Genomic DNA, 15357 nt, shown 5'->3' with positions numbered 1-15357 from the left:
AAAAGGTTTTGTCAGGCAAGAATATAGGAATTTAACAATGTAAAGTATTTTTGATTAGATTAGATTAGTTACAGTGTGGAAACAGTCCCTTCGGCCCAACAAGTCCACACCGACCCGCCGAAGCGTAACCCACCCAGACCCATTCTCCTACATTCACCCCTTCACCTAACACTACGGGCAATTTAGCATGGCCAATTCACCTAACTTGCACATTTTTGGATTGGGCACCCGGAGGAAACCCACGCAGACACAGGGAGGATGTGCAAACTCCACACAGAGAGTCGCCTGAGGCAGGAATTGAACCCGGGTTTCTGGCACTGTGAGGCAGCAGTGCTAACCACTGTGCCACCGTGCCGCCCACCAGGATTTTTTATTGACAGGATATAACTTCTTAATTTTTCCTTGGGATAAGAAAAGTCATGGTTCACTTTAAGTGGGAGGATTGGAAAGAGAAGTTGTTCAGAGTGAGGACCAGTTCAGTCAGTCGAAGGAGGGTGTCAGTGGAAGGGTACTTGTTGGTACAGCAGGAAAGGAAGAAGCGGAGGGCTTTGAGTCCTTCATGGTGGGGGATGGAGGTGTACAGGGACTGGATGTCCATGGTGAAGATAAGGCGTTGGGGACCGGGGAAGTGAAAATCATGGAGGAGGTGGAGGGCGTGGGTGGTGTCCCAAACGTAGGTGGGGAGTTCTTGGACTAAAGGGGACAGGACCATGTCGAGGTATTTTTAATTGGGAGGATTGGAAAGCGAAGTTGTTCAGAGTGAGGACCAGTTCAGTCACTTTCGTCCCCCACCAACCATAAGAAAAGTCATGTAAAGCCTAATCATTGTTTTATGTTGATTTTAATGAGAAATTGTATTTTGCTTAAAATCATTCCACTTAAACTCACAATTTTCACGATCATACTGTAACTTTAAGCAATACATTACTGTACTGTTTTTGGTAATGGATTGGATTTACAATGAGAAGTTTTGTCCAGGTGAAAATGTGCACTATCAGCTTCAGTGTATTCAGGCAGAAGTACACGCAGAAGGATAATTTTAAGATCAAGGTATGAACTTGGCTGAACAGAATGATTCATTGTTTTTCTTATGATCCACTAAAAATGTTGTGATCATCTGAAGCTAAAGCTAAAGTTTACAGACAAATGTTCACTCCTGCCATTGGACCAAAAGAGCCTATTCTGATGGACATTGGGACCATGGAATCTATTTTTCTGGGAATGTTCAAGAGAGCTATCACCACCAGAATTGCCTCTAATTAAGCATGGCAGACCAATTCTCCAAGGTCATTTGCTGATTTTCCTGCAATCTCTCCCTGTTGGAAATACACATCCTCAAGGTGCAAAGATCTGAACAAAAGTAGGAACTGACTTTATTGGCCATTTAACTTTAGGACTTCTGAGGCTTCCTAAATTTGTACAAGTGTGGTCTGCACATAATACCACAAATGAGGTGGACTGCTACTTCAGATTATTGGAGATGCAACCAAAAAATGTTCCAAGAAGCTGTTAGTCTCAAAACGTCTGGCAAGCCACACCCTCCAAAGAATGTCCAGATTCCTGTCACTTTGGTATCTTTTGGTTGCTGTTCTCTGGTAACTATTAGAGCCCTCTATACTTGGCTGTCAGCCCTGTGCTACATTTCATGACCTTGTCCCATTCACTGTTGCAAGGCCTTGTCAGGAGATGGAGGCCTGTGCAAGCTTTCCAATCTGACTCATATTAATGGCTGCTAAATCAAATTTGGTCACAGATTGACCTAGACAGCTGCATTGTATATTAGGCATTCTGCGCCTGTCTAACAGTACCAAGGCAGAGAGTGGTCAGAAAAGAATTGGCAGCATGTAAATCAAGATGATAAGAATGGCATTTTGTGTATCTGTGCAGAGAGTGGTGGAGAAGCATACCTGAAATGAAAGCTTTAATTTGTTTACAGAAGGCTGACATATTTTAAATTGTGACAAAATTAAAATCAAGGGAATAAACATTTTACCCAATAACAGTTAATTTAAATCTTTTCAAGTCTCTCTGGCTATAAACTAAAGCTAGTTTGTAAAGAACAGATGGTAGGTTCTTAACTAAAATTGATTTTATTTTTTACTGTACATTAAGTTTTAAAAACAAAATGAATCAACCTCCTCCATGTTTGTTGTTCTATGGATATGACTTATAGTATCAGGCTGTCTTATTAACATTTTAATCTGACTTAGATAATAGACAAAAAAAAAGAAATCATCCAATTTAGATGACTTAAGAATAATTAAATGTTACAATATGCTTAAATGGATTCTAAACAAGATCCACGCAAATTTTGTTTCAGACTTTGCTACGAATGTTGGACCCTTGAGAGCAAGGAAATGGTAGTTTGTAAGTGATGCTGAATTTTAGAGCTAGAAATATGACTCTGCTCAAATCAGAACACAATCATATGCTGCACACTTCTGAAAGTGCCAATGGAAGAAGCATGGCCACTGACTTCATTTGTTTAGTACTGGCAAAGAGTGGGACATAGTCACGACTAATAATGAGAGCAATAGGACAGACCATCTGAGCACCTCTGAAGACTTAATGACCTAATGAAAAGAGAACAAGCTATTTTTGTCTTTCTTCACAATTACACTCATCTTGCTACCATTTTAGCAATTACTGCTACACCTTTACATGACTTTGATGTCTTTCCTACAGTAAAAGATTCAAAACATATTTTAGGCTAAATCCATTTTTTAAACTCTTGAATATTGTTTACACAATTATAGAAAAGCATATATATTTGAAGTAACTAGAATGCTTCATCAGAAAAAAAAAGAGAAAAAGGAATATAAAAATTGAATTCTTACACAAGAAGTATTAAGGGGAGTTCAAGAATTGACGGATACGGTGGTGTTTGGAAAGTCACTTAATAATTAATAATGAAGGTTTGTACTGAAGCATCCCTGAATACCTCATGGTACAAAACTAAGGAAGGTATATCAGAGAGATCAAAGAGTGGTGAAACAAAATTACTGGAGAAACTCAACATGTCTGGCAGCATCTGTGGGGAGAAAGCAGAATTAACGTTTCAAGTCTAGTGACTCTATCAGACATCAATCATTTAATAAATATATTATTTTCTATTTTTTCCCATCAAAGTGGACAACTTCACACTTGGCCCATTACATTCCATCTCCCATGTTCTTACCGACTCATTCAACTAATCACTATCCCTTTACATTCTCCAGCTTACTTTCCCACTTAAATTTGTATTGCTTTCAGGTTTGAATATAATGCGCTCAGTCACTAGACTATTTTGGCTGTTGGTAAATTGCAAACCTCTTGGTCACTGGAGGCTGAGAGGTTTGCAGTGGACATAAGCAAAGCAGGACTGCCTTAATGAGATACTTGAGACATTCAATGCTAATTTTCTTGTGGCATTAGTTCTTTGGCTCCACTGTTTAAAGTCCAAGCTGACAGAAATGATAGAACAGAAAAGGTGGTGATCAGTCCAGCAGATATCAGTACCTATCAAGGGGTAGGTGGTGTGGACATCTTCACAGTCTGCTCATTAAACCAACACAAGCAAAGCTAAACTGCACAGTCACTTTGGAAGGAGTCCTTTGACCACTGGAAGAATATTACTCAGGAGGGTAATTCCAAAAATGTCTGTGGCAAGCAGCAGGTAAGCTCCTCAGTAGTTATCACAATCAGACTTGTTCTCCATCTTGAATATGGTCATGAGTGCAGTGTTCCAGAGATACCCAGCATGCTCCCTCCATCCTAGACGCCAGGAGTATACCTCACGGCACTTTAGAATTTTCAGAGATTCTATCTGCTTCAGAAGCCTTGTTGTTTCACAGCCATCAAACAACTTGTTAAAAATTTGACACTGGAAGAGGTACAGAAAAATGGAGCTCCAGATGTTTTAAGCTGTAGAAATAATCTTGTTTAAGAAATGCTTCAATGTATTCTGTGCAGCAGGTTCAGACTGCTTCTCTGTGCTTGTCTATGCTTGGCTTTGAAGTTGGTGAACCTTCATGCGCTTGGGGCCATGATCATGTTAACAGTGCTGAAGAAACCATGCATGTCATTTGCGTCCACAAGTTGTTAGATCTCTTGTACTCTTTCTACCCTATTTGTTCTTTAAGATTAGATTAGATTACATTACAGTATGGAAACAGGCCCTTCGGCCCAACAAGTCCACACCGACCCGCCGAAGCGCAACCCACCCATACCCCTACATTTACTTTAAGTTGGAAGTTATTTGCTGTCATATTACCCGTAGGACTGATGCTTGTTTCTTGAGCTTTAGTGGAGTTTTCAGTTAATTACAACTCTATGATTACATTCACTAAGACATCTTGGTCAAACTAGTCATGATGTTTCCTGGTAGTTAGCCTAGTAGCAACCGTATAACCATTATCAATTGTTGTTAATAAAAAAATCATTTATTACTTTAATGGCATCTAGGGAAGGAAACCTGCCATCCTTACCTAGTCTGGTCTCCAAGCGTCTGCAAACGCATGTCATTGTGGTTGATTCTTACTGCCATCTGGGCAAATTAAAGATGGGTAAGACATGCTGCCCATGAACAAATAAATAAAAATCCTTTCAGATATAAATAGAATCAACAGAACAAATGGGAAACTGTCAAAATACATCACCTTCAATCCAAAACTAAAAGCACTCCACTCTCAGCCACAGAGCGTGAGTGTGTGCTCACTCTGATATTCATCATGTGGAGATACTCCCAAATAAACATGTTGGACTATAATCTGGTGTTGTGTGATTTTTCACTCTGATAATGAACTCCAAACCATAGTGGAATCCTCCAAAACAAACAAAAAAATTTAACCTTTCACTAAATGCCCTGAAAATTAAAGTCATTTTTTAAATAAGAAAACATCTCATTGCATTGATGAAGATGAACAATGAGATGTAGACAGATATGAACTACTTTCTATAGTTGCAGAGTTTCTCCTCAACAAAGGCCTCATAGACGACAAAGCTGTAAGTTGCCAGCTCAACCTTTGGCTGACTGAGAGAAAGAGTATTTGAGTACACTGTTTCCCTGAAATCTGAATGGCCTGGGTAATCACAAGGCATTGCATTAATAGATAAAATTTAAAGATTGGAAAATAATGACAAGAAAGATTAAGAAAAAACATGGATTAAAGGGGTCAAACTTATTCCAAATCAGTTACTGAAACATAAATAAATTAAGATTTAAATTTAAATTGGATTAAGAGAGAGAGATTAGGAAAGAGTAATAAATGGTATGAAACATTGTAAAAATTAACACGTGATATTTTTAGAAACGTGCATAAAATATCCAAAATCTAAATTAATAAGATTCCATGCCTGATTAATTTTTATTTCCAGAGAGATTGTTTGTCAGTCATTATAACTTCATATAATTTAAAGGGACTTGCACTACTAATGACAAGACAACTCTCTGTAACAAGTTTAATGAGCAAATTTTAAAAAAGCCGCTATAGCAATAGACTTTTTTTAAAAGGAGGGGGGAGTCTGAAAGTGGGATGAAAGTGGTATGATGATAAAAGTGGAATGGAATAATATTTGTATAGTCACATTTAAGTCCACATATCTATGCTTGAAGCTGTTTTCCAATTGACCTTGAGTAAGAATGAGTGACGTTAGCTTTGCATTAGCTGAGTCACAAGTTCTAGCACTTTGTGTTTTGGCTAAACATATGCATAGTGTTTAACCTATAACCAATGTGAGTTTCATTCCAGAATTCTGTAACAATTACAAAAGTATTTTTTTTTAATCCAGTAGATTTTATAGAACAGTTGCTGAACTACATTCATACATTGCATTTTTTATATTTCCTGCTTCTTCAATTGCAGTTTCCATTTAACTTAAGGCAGTCGAAATAAAATTACATAGCCTAGCTCTTAATTCATTAACCTGGGAAACAATGTCCTGGACTTTATTCTTAGTTGTGGCGAAATAGTACTTGGCATTCTCTTCACTGACAGTTACCAGTGGGTTATGACGGGCTTATCAGTGGGAGTTTCAATTGTTTTATTGTTTTGATGCAGTACCTTATACAGGGGATTTGTCACATCTTTGAACATAACAAGAGCTGGGGATTGTCTCTAACCAATCAGACATAAGAATCTTCGCTGTGCCATGGAGAATGCAAACCATGAAGTGTAAAGCAGATAATATAAAATAGATTTAACTAATGTACAGAAGGTGAAAAAAAAATTGGAATTTTTTTAATATATTCCCTCGTGGGCCATGAACATCGCTGGCTGGTCAGCATTTTATTGCCCTTCCCTAGTTGCCCTTGAGAAGGGAGTGGCGAGCTACCTTCGTGAACCACTGCAGTCCATGTGCTGTGGGTTGGCCCACAATGCCCTGAGGGAGGGAATTCCAGGATCTTGACCTCATGACAGTTAAGGAACAGTGATACATTACCAAGTAGAATGGTGAGTGGCTTGGAGAGCAACTGGCAGGTGGTGGTGTTCCCATGTATGTAATGCCATTGTATATCGAGATAGAAGTGATCCTGAGTTTGGAAGGTGCTGTCTAAGGATCTTTGGTGAAGTCCTGCAGTGCATGTTGTAGATGGTACACACTGCTGCTGCTGAGGACCAAGTAGATGTTTGTGGATGTAACACTAATCAAGTGGGCTGTTTTGTCCTGGATGGTGTCAAGATTCTTGAGTGTTGTTGGAGTTGCATTCATCCAGGGAAGTGGAGAGTATTCCATCACACTCCTGATTTGTGGTTTGTAGATGGATTACAAGCTTAGGGGAGTCAAGAGTAAGTTAAAAAAAACAAAAGAACTGAGGATGCTGAAAATCAGAAACAAAACAGAAATTGTTGAAAAAATGCAGCAGGTGTGGCAGCATCTGTGGAGAGAAATCAGACTTAATGTTCTGACGCCAGTGACCCTTCTTCAGACTAGGAGGCAAGTTACACTCTGCAGTATTCCTAGCGTCTGGGCTGCTCTTGTAGCCACTGTGTTTATATGACAAGATGAAGACAGAAATGTTAAAGAGATAGGAAAACTAAAAAAGAAATTATAAGTATTACATTTTTTAGGGAATAAAACACTAGACTTATAAAATTAATGTAAACTTTGTAGTAATTATCAATTATTGTGGCATTATCAGCTCAATTGTTCATGAAAGTAACAGATCTACATTTTACCAGGCATTTATAGCACAACACCAGGTTATAGTCCATCAGGTTTAATTGGAAGCACTAGCTTTCAGAGCGCTGCTCCTTCATTAGATGGTTGTCAGGTGAAGGAGCAATGTTTCAAAAGCTGGTGCCTCCGATTAAATCTGTTGGACTATAACCTGGTGTTGCATGATTTTTAACTTTGTACACCCCAGTCTAACACCAGCATCTCCAAAGCATAGCACAGATCAGTAGACAAGTGCCCAAGTTCACATCACTGCAGTCATTTCAATGGCCATTGTCTTGCTGAGGGCTGCAGTAGGAGGAGTACAGTATAACTTATATTGGTGACCAGAAGTTACTGTCAGAGTTACACTGTAACATAGCAAAGGCTAATAGCCGAGCTGTTATTACCACAGCAAAATCTGTATTCTGTAGAAGAAACATTGCCAAGCCATGTATATTATTTAGAAACGTGAAATCTTCCCATCTGAAATTTAGATTGTAAACTCCTCCAGTTTACTACAGAGTTTAAACTGAAATCATATGATGAACTAATAATAATATTTTTCATTGGACTTGTACTGTTTTTAATAAATATTTTAAAGTAATGTTGAGAATCCACCGCTACTGTTATAAAAGCATCCATTTGCTCTCTCTGATATTTACTGAAGTATAATGAACTTGATATCACATTGCAGAATACAATCATTGGTTTGAATTTTTTCCTTAAAAGGGTAAATTCAATCTTTGGAAATGCAGCGGGTTTCATTTTTTTTGTAAGATCTCCTCTAATGCCACAGCTTTAATTTAAGGATTATTCCAAATGAAATTGAGCAAAACTTCTGAATGCTTTTAGAATTGTGTATGACAGCACATGTGTTAATGAATAGAAAAGGGTTTTAGAAGGTGTAGGTGAACCTAGGCAATGGGTCGGGTCAAACATAATGGAATGAATGTAAGAGAAGTGGCCAGAGATGTTAATGTTATTTGTTTGTTCCTATTGGACTAATCATGAGCCATTTGAGAACTAAACAAAATATTATCCTGTGGTGACAAATAATAAAACATTTGGTATGAAAGACATATCTAGATTTAGATCTTGTATCTCTTTCATACTCTGAAAACCACTTGGAAAGAATAGAGGGAAATGGAATAATAGTGTCAAGCTGAGTCAAGACCTTATTTTGTCTAACTCTCCTTGAAGTGAGGTGAGCTCCACTTCATCTGAGATTTCAACAGCCACTTAATCTTTATGGAAAATCTAATAGCTTCACATGAACATCTGGGGCCCTACTTATTATATTGAGCTAAATAACCAGTGACAGGCACAATTTCCTCATTTTTTTGTGAATCCGTGATATCAATTTGTAGGGAAAACATTGTTCAAAACATCAATGTTCAAAAGATGTCACTTATTTCTATTAATTTCTTCCTACTGGTATTTGAATTACATAAATTTTCAATGACAACAACATTTCCAATTAAGCAATAAATACAAGTGAAAAAAAAATGTTTCATCTTTAGAAAAATGTTTTAATGCATGCAGGCAGAGAAAAATGCAAACCTCACCTCTCTCAAAATAAAATATATCCAAGGTTAGATTCCAAGCAACAAACTGTGAAACACTTTTCACACCAAAAATTGAAGTGACCTAAAACACTTGGGGGATGGTACATTGAAGAGAAGTGGACATTATGAACCTCAAGGTGCATGTGATAGACTATGAAGGTCACTTGCTGAATGACAGATGGTTCTTTATCTTAATTAAAATGCATATGTATATGAACAATAGGAATTAAGAATAAGATCTATGACAAGTCAAAATAGCCAAAACTGTTTTTATTTTTGAACTGTACAGTTTTCATTACTGATATTCAAACAATTTCAACTAAAATAATAGCTTTACATATTCTATAATTGTTCACATATGTGCTTTAATTAGAAATAAATGCTCAGGACAAACTGATTTTGGTCAACTTGAAATATTTACACCTCAAATGACATATTTAACTCACCACTTGACAAAATGCTGGTTCTAACAGTAATACTTACAATGACTAACATGAATACGATACTTTGACAATAAGATGGGCTTCTTGAAAGGAACATACTCTTTCAAGTCCCCAGCGGCCAACTGTGGACATTCAACTAACAATGGAACAAGCTGTCTGTAATGCCAAATGTTCAGACAGCTTGCCTCTGTAGCAGGGTGTTTATAATGCATAAGCACATGTCTTTCTATCAGCAGCTTATGACTCATCCATTTTCTACTGTACTTCATCCACCAACATTCAACTGACATTCCTGCAGTGTGCCTAGAGGGGATTAAGCAATTATCCTGACACCTGAGGTTGCATCTTCAATGTACTCATAAAATGCTATAAAATGAAAACAACAATATCTTATAGGTAGTATATTAGCCATTTGTGGATAAGTCTGACACAAGTAATCTGGAGAATTAAGTCATATACAGCTAAAGTAAACCTGTCCACTATAACGGTGCAATTCTGTTCATATCAGCTAATGCAAAATTTACATTAAAACTATTAAATTAGAGGAAATGATAGCTTTGTGATAATATGAGACTAATAATTCAGACATGAGTTTAAATACCAACATGGGTTGCTGGGTAAGTTGAAATTCAGTTAAATTGATTTGGAATAAATGCTAGCTTGAGAAACATATTGTTGCAAAGAGCCATCTGAATCACGAATGTCTTTATGGAAGATAATCTACTATCTTTACCTGGTCTGGCCTCTGTAGCAGACCCAAGCCAGTCGTTGAGCTGAAGATTGATCTCAAGAGATGTGTTTTTAGTTTGCAGGATCAAAAAGAGGCTGCCAGCAGTGTGCCAAACTAACAGTCCATTCTGTTTGCTCCAGTGTTGGGCCCTGCTGCAGAAATGAGCTTTCATTATAACCTATGGACAAGTTAAACACAGGATTTCTCAGGCAGTCGATGGCAGAGGCTGATGATTCACCAAAGGTCTGGGCTGATACCTCCATGATTTCTCCTAATCTCTGTCATTTAGACATTCCAAATCCTTTACAAACAGGGTATAAGTATTGTGGTAATAATTGTGGTTGCCAAAATCTGAGGTTGTAGACATTGTGAAAACCCCCACACCAGCTATCTTTAGGAAATAGGCATGAATCGCAGAAACAAAAAGTAAAATATGTGTGGGGGAGTGGTGGTTGGGGAGGTAAACCGTTGAGAAATAGAAGGGTGATGGACACAAAATTTGAAAAGATTCAAATCTGGTATGCATTCAGAGATCAGAAGTAATCTGATGAGAACTTGAGTGAAATAATTATTTCAATGTAAATGAAAGGAAGCAATACAATTCATAGGTAGGCAAATGATATTCTTTAGTACGATAGTTTATCACAACTGTGGTAAAATGTAGATGATCAATTTTTAACTTCCATTATTTTATTTTAATATCTAAGACATTCATGGACTAAAATGACTTTAAGAAATGTGGTCTTAAATAGCTGCAGCTGCACCACAGGTTGCAGTAAGTTCAGAAAACCAATATGGAATAAACAAATTACTTAGAGGAAATTATCTCATGATATTGAAACCAGTAAACTCAATTAGTTATCAAGAAACCGATTTAATGTTTACTGATACGAGAAGTTGCACATATTCAACATAAGAAGGTTTCATACAACTATTCAGTTTGGAAAGACAATGGAGTCAGACTCAGAAACGCACAAATGAATCATATTTTAGCAGCTGCTTGGCACAACAGTGGATGGAGACAAAATGAGTATTGATTAACATCAGCATGAATTAAAAGCTTTATTTGTTCATTGTTATCTTAAAAGCCAGCACCATTGATTTAAAAAAAAAGCATCTATTTACTGATAACTTAGTGATTTTACAAATTCCACTATTGCTAAGGCGTGAAGAAATCAACTGAACCCCCAGCTATGGTCTCAAATTCAATTACAATAACTCAAGACCTCTAAGATATTTTAAACTGCATATTCTTTATCTTTCTCTTGCGTCAGATACTCTCCTCTTTTTAAAAAATCTTCATACCTCTGTTTGTGTGGGTATGTTTGATGTTGCATTTTAACATTTTTCCCAGGGCTACAAAGTAATAAAATTCCTCTTTTTCCTCTCAAAAAAACTTGTAATTGGATACTTACTGTTTTAATTGAAGTGTGATCGAGCTGCAGGCTAAAAGAATTAAAATGCTTGTTATGATCAACCGAAGGTGTTACAAGGTAGGGGGCTGATTCAACTCCTCCTTACCTGGTTGCAACAAATTTTTGAGGCTTGACAACTATGTTCCTTCAGGTGAACAACAGAATTGGAATAGGGGAAACTAAGTCACTCCCTCAAAATATTGTTTAAAAGAAAACAGCAAAAAGACTTCTCCTGAGTTTGTAATATGAAAAGTGTGAAAATGTCCATGGTTGATGTTAATGCTTTCATAGAGCAAGACAAGATACCTTTCAGGAAACAAAGTGCTGTATTCTGAAGAAATAAAAGGTAACTACACACTGAGAGTTGGAACTCCTCAAAAATCTAGGAAAATGGAAATTACAAAACAGTGAGCAAAATATCTGAGGTGAAAACTGAGGTCAATGAAAGAGAATAAATTAAAGTTGGAATTAGAATGTATCAGTTTTATTCTTCACTGATGATGTACCCACCTCATTGAATCGCTCCAGTGTGGAAGCAGGCCACTCAGCCCTTCAAGTTTACACCAACCCCTCTGAAGAGTATCCTACTCAGACCAACTCCTGGAAACCCTGCATTTCCTATCTAGCACATCCCTGAACACTAGGGGCAATTTAGCATGGCCAATCCACTTAACCTGCACATCTGTGGACTGTGGGAGGAAACCTGAACACCCACATGCAGATATAGGAAGAAAATGCAAACTCCACACAGACAGTTGCCCAAGGCTGAAATTGAACCTGGGTCTCTGGCACTGTGAGGCAGCAATACTAACCACTGAGCCATCATGTCATCTTGTAATATGTATTGATTAGAATTAGAAGTACATTGCAAAAAAGGAGGAAAAGAACTGCAGGAAGAGAAAAAAAAGGAAGAGAATTCTGGGAAAGAGAAGGAGAAGGAGAAAGGAAGCTCCGATGTTGACTGAGTGAGAAGTGAGAATAGTACTGGTGAGGGAACCACACATAACTCAGGCTTAAGGAATGACATACAAGTTCAGCCATTCAAGCTATGAGTTTGATGAGGAAGAGTTGGATGCCTTTTTTTATCATCTTTGAGTGGTTAGTGCGCCATTTAAAATGGCAGTTCACTAATGGCCCCATATGCTATGAACAGTGTGATAGAGAGAGTTCATGAGCTTCAATTCCTCTTGCCTGTGGTGAGTGCTATCCAACATAGAACATAGAACCATAGAGCACATTACAGGGCCTTCAGTCCCCAATGTTGTGCTGATCTTTTAGCCAACTCTAAGATCAAACTAACCTACATTCCTGCATTTTACTATCATCTATGTGCCTATCCAAGAGTCCCTTAAATGTCCTTAATGTATCTGACTCCACTACCCCTGCTGGTAGTGCATTCCACGCACTAACCACTCTCTGTGCAAAGAACCTACCTCTGACATCTCCCCTAAACTTTCTTTCAATCACCTTTAAATTATGTGCCCTCATTATCGCCATTTCCATCCTGGGAAAACAGTCCTTGGCTATCTATGCTTCTCATCATCTTGTACACCTCTATCAAGTCACCTCTCATCTGTCTTCACTTCAATGAGAAAAGCCCTAGCTCCCTCAACCTTTCTTCATAAGATATGCCCTCCAGTCCAGACAGCATCCTAATAAATCTCCCCTGCAGTCTGTCTAAAGTTTTCACATCCTTCCTTTAATTAAGCAATCAGAACTGAACACAATATTCTAAGTGTGGTCTAACCAGGGCTTTATAAAGCTGAAGCATAACGTCATGGCTTTTAAAGTCAATCCCCTGCTAATGAAAGCCAACACACCATATGCGTTCTTATCAATCCTACCACCTTAGGTCGCCACTTTGAGAGATCTATGGACGTGGATCCCAAGATCCCTCTGTTCCTCCACACAGCCAAGAATCTTGTCTGTAAGCCTGTATTCTGAATTCAAATTTGACCTTCCAAAGTGAATCACTTCACACTTTTCCAGGTTGAATCCATTTGCCAATTATCACTCCAGTTCTGCATCCTGTCAATGTCCTGTTGCATTCTACAACAGTCCTCCACATTATCCACAACTCCACTAACTTTGGTGTCATCAACAAACTTACTAACCCACTCCTCTACTTCCTCATCCAAGTCATTTATAAAAATCGCAAAGAACAGAGGTCCCAGAACAAATCCTTATGGAACACCACTAGTCACTGAACTCCAGGCTGAATACTTTCCATCAACTACTACCCTCTGTCTTCTCTGGGCCAGCCAATTCTGCATCCAGACAGGTAAATTTCTCTGTACTCCATGCCTCTTTACTTTCTGAATATACAGAGCCCCAAAAAGCCGCCATTTTGAATAATGACTGTGAACTAACACACAAACCCATAACCCTGGGAATGTTAGGATCTGGAAACTGTCACCGATCTGAGAGATATAAATGTAAGGAAAGTACCCCTGAGACAAACTGGAGAGAAAAGGGAAGTCAAGCAGAGAAAGCAGTTTGATTATGACAAGAAGGGATATGGTTTGGGAGACAGGTGGGAAGTCATCTCAAGGTGTGTCAAAGAGATGAATAAGTTTTAATGTCCATTAAAATGCAAGCTGCAAAGCCACTATCTGCAGCACTAAAAGTGTCTGCTCGGTTGTGACTGCTGACCAGGATAGTTGTCAGGAATTTTAATAAAAGGAATGTTGACCACTGATCGTTTAAAAGAAAATAGATAAATGTACATTCTCCAAGGCATTGAGTACTCCAGACATGTTAGTGAAGAAAATAAAAGATTTTCCACCTGAAAGTAAGTGATATTCCATTGTGCTGATAAAAAGAAACACATGTAGAGTTTGGGCAAGCCATTGACTAAAGCTTGCAAAGTAATTGTTATGGGTGTTGTAACACTGGGTATCATCCCAACGCAGTTAATGCCAGGAATAAATATTTTATCGGGGAATGATTTGGCTGGAAGTCTGCTCCTAAATGAATAAGTGCAGTCCAGAATGGTTGTATAAGTTGGATAGAGCCAACAGTCAGCAGAATAAAGATCAGAGACTGAAAGAGATTCAGAAGGCCCACAGGGGCAAAACAAAAAGTCTGTGGAGAGTTGCAGCAGACCAAAAAACGATAGTTGACTTAACTCAGCAGGGAACAATAACAAGGCCAGGAAACAAGAGAGGCTTGAAACCATACAGGTGGTAGCAAGGTTCTGAAGAGTCATATGGATTAAACAGGGCTGTGTCCAGCCAGGATCAGCTGAAACGATCAACACAGATTCCAGAGGAGTTGTGTCAACAATCAGAAAAGAAAGGAAAGGACCATGTTAGTTGATAAAGGTGGACAGACCAGAGCAAAAAATCTAGTTAACAAATACTTCCATGGCACCTTCAAAGGAGGATCTGAGGAATCCTCAGACATGATAGGAGAACATGAAAAGTGAAGACTTGCCCAATGGAAGAATGGCAAAAAAGTATGGCAAAAGTTGAACATCCAACTGTGGGCAGCGGTGTTCCATAAAAAGTGAAACAAGGAAATTCCATCCTCAAAACACAGAGAATAACTAAGGGAACATAGTCCACAATAGATGCCACTGATGGAAACCACCAGGGGCAAAACAGCGAAGTTGAAACAAAGTTGCTCACTGGAATTCAAGGTAACAAAACTAAGTTTCAAACCTCAACCACCCAATCAAATGATGTAAAGTTAAATGAGGGGTCAGCTACGGCAAGCAAGTCTAGACACCCCAGACGAAGCAACTAACTAGTGGTCAAATTTGCAAACAAAGTACTTGTTTCTGGTGCAGAGATCATCAAAGTGGGCAGTAAAGGGTTAAAACTCAGAAAACAACAACAGCTGACAGTGCAAGTCTAGTTGCCAACAGGCAAGCAGTCTTTGAACTCAGGTTCAGATGGAGACGGTGCATGTGGAATAAGTGTGTGCTGCCATTCCTTTTGTTATTGTTAGTTCATATTGATCTTCAAACAGAATCCTGAACATGAACACAAGGGAGAAAAATTATTCATGTCTGTTTCTCATGGCAAGGTGGTCTTACGATAGTTGTAAACTATGGATTATCAATT

Source organism: Chiloscyllium plagiosum, chromosome 9 (genome assembly GCF_004010195.1).
Source record: "Chiloscyllium plagiosum isolate BGI_BamShark_2017 chromosome 9, ASM401019v2, whole genome shotgun sequence".
Lineage (NCBI taxonomy): Eukaryota > Metazoa > Chordata > Chondrichthyes > Orectolobiformes > Hemiscylliidae > Chiloscyllium > Chiloscyllium plagiosum.
The sequence above is the reverse complement of the archived record's forward strand: the minus strand, read 5'-3'. Positions refer to the sequence as shown.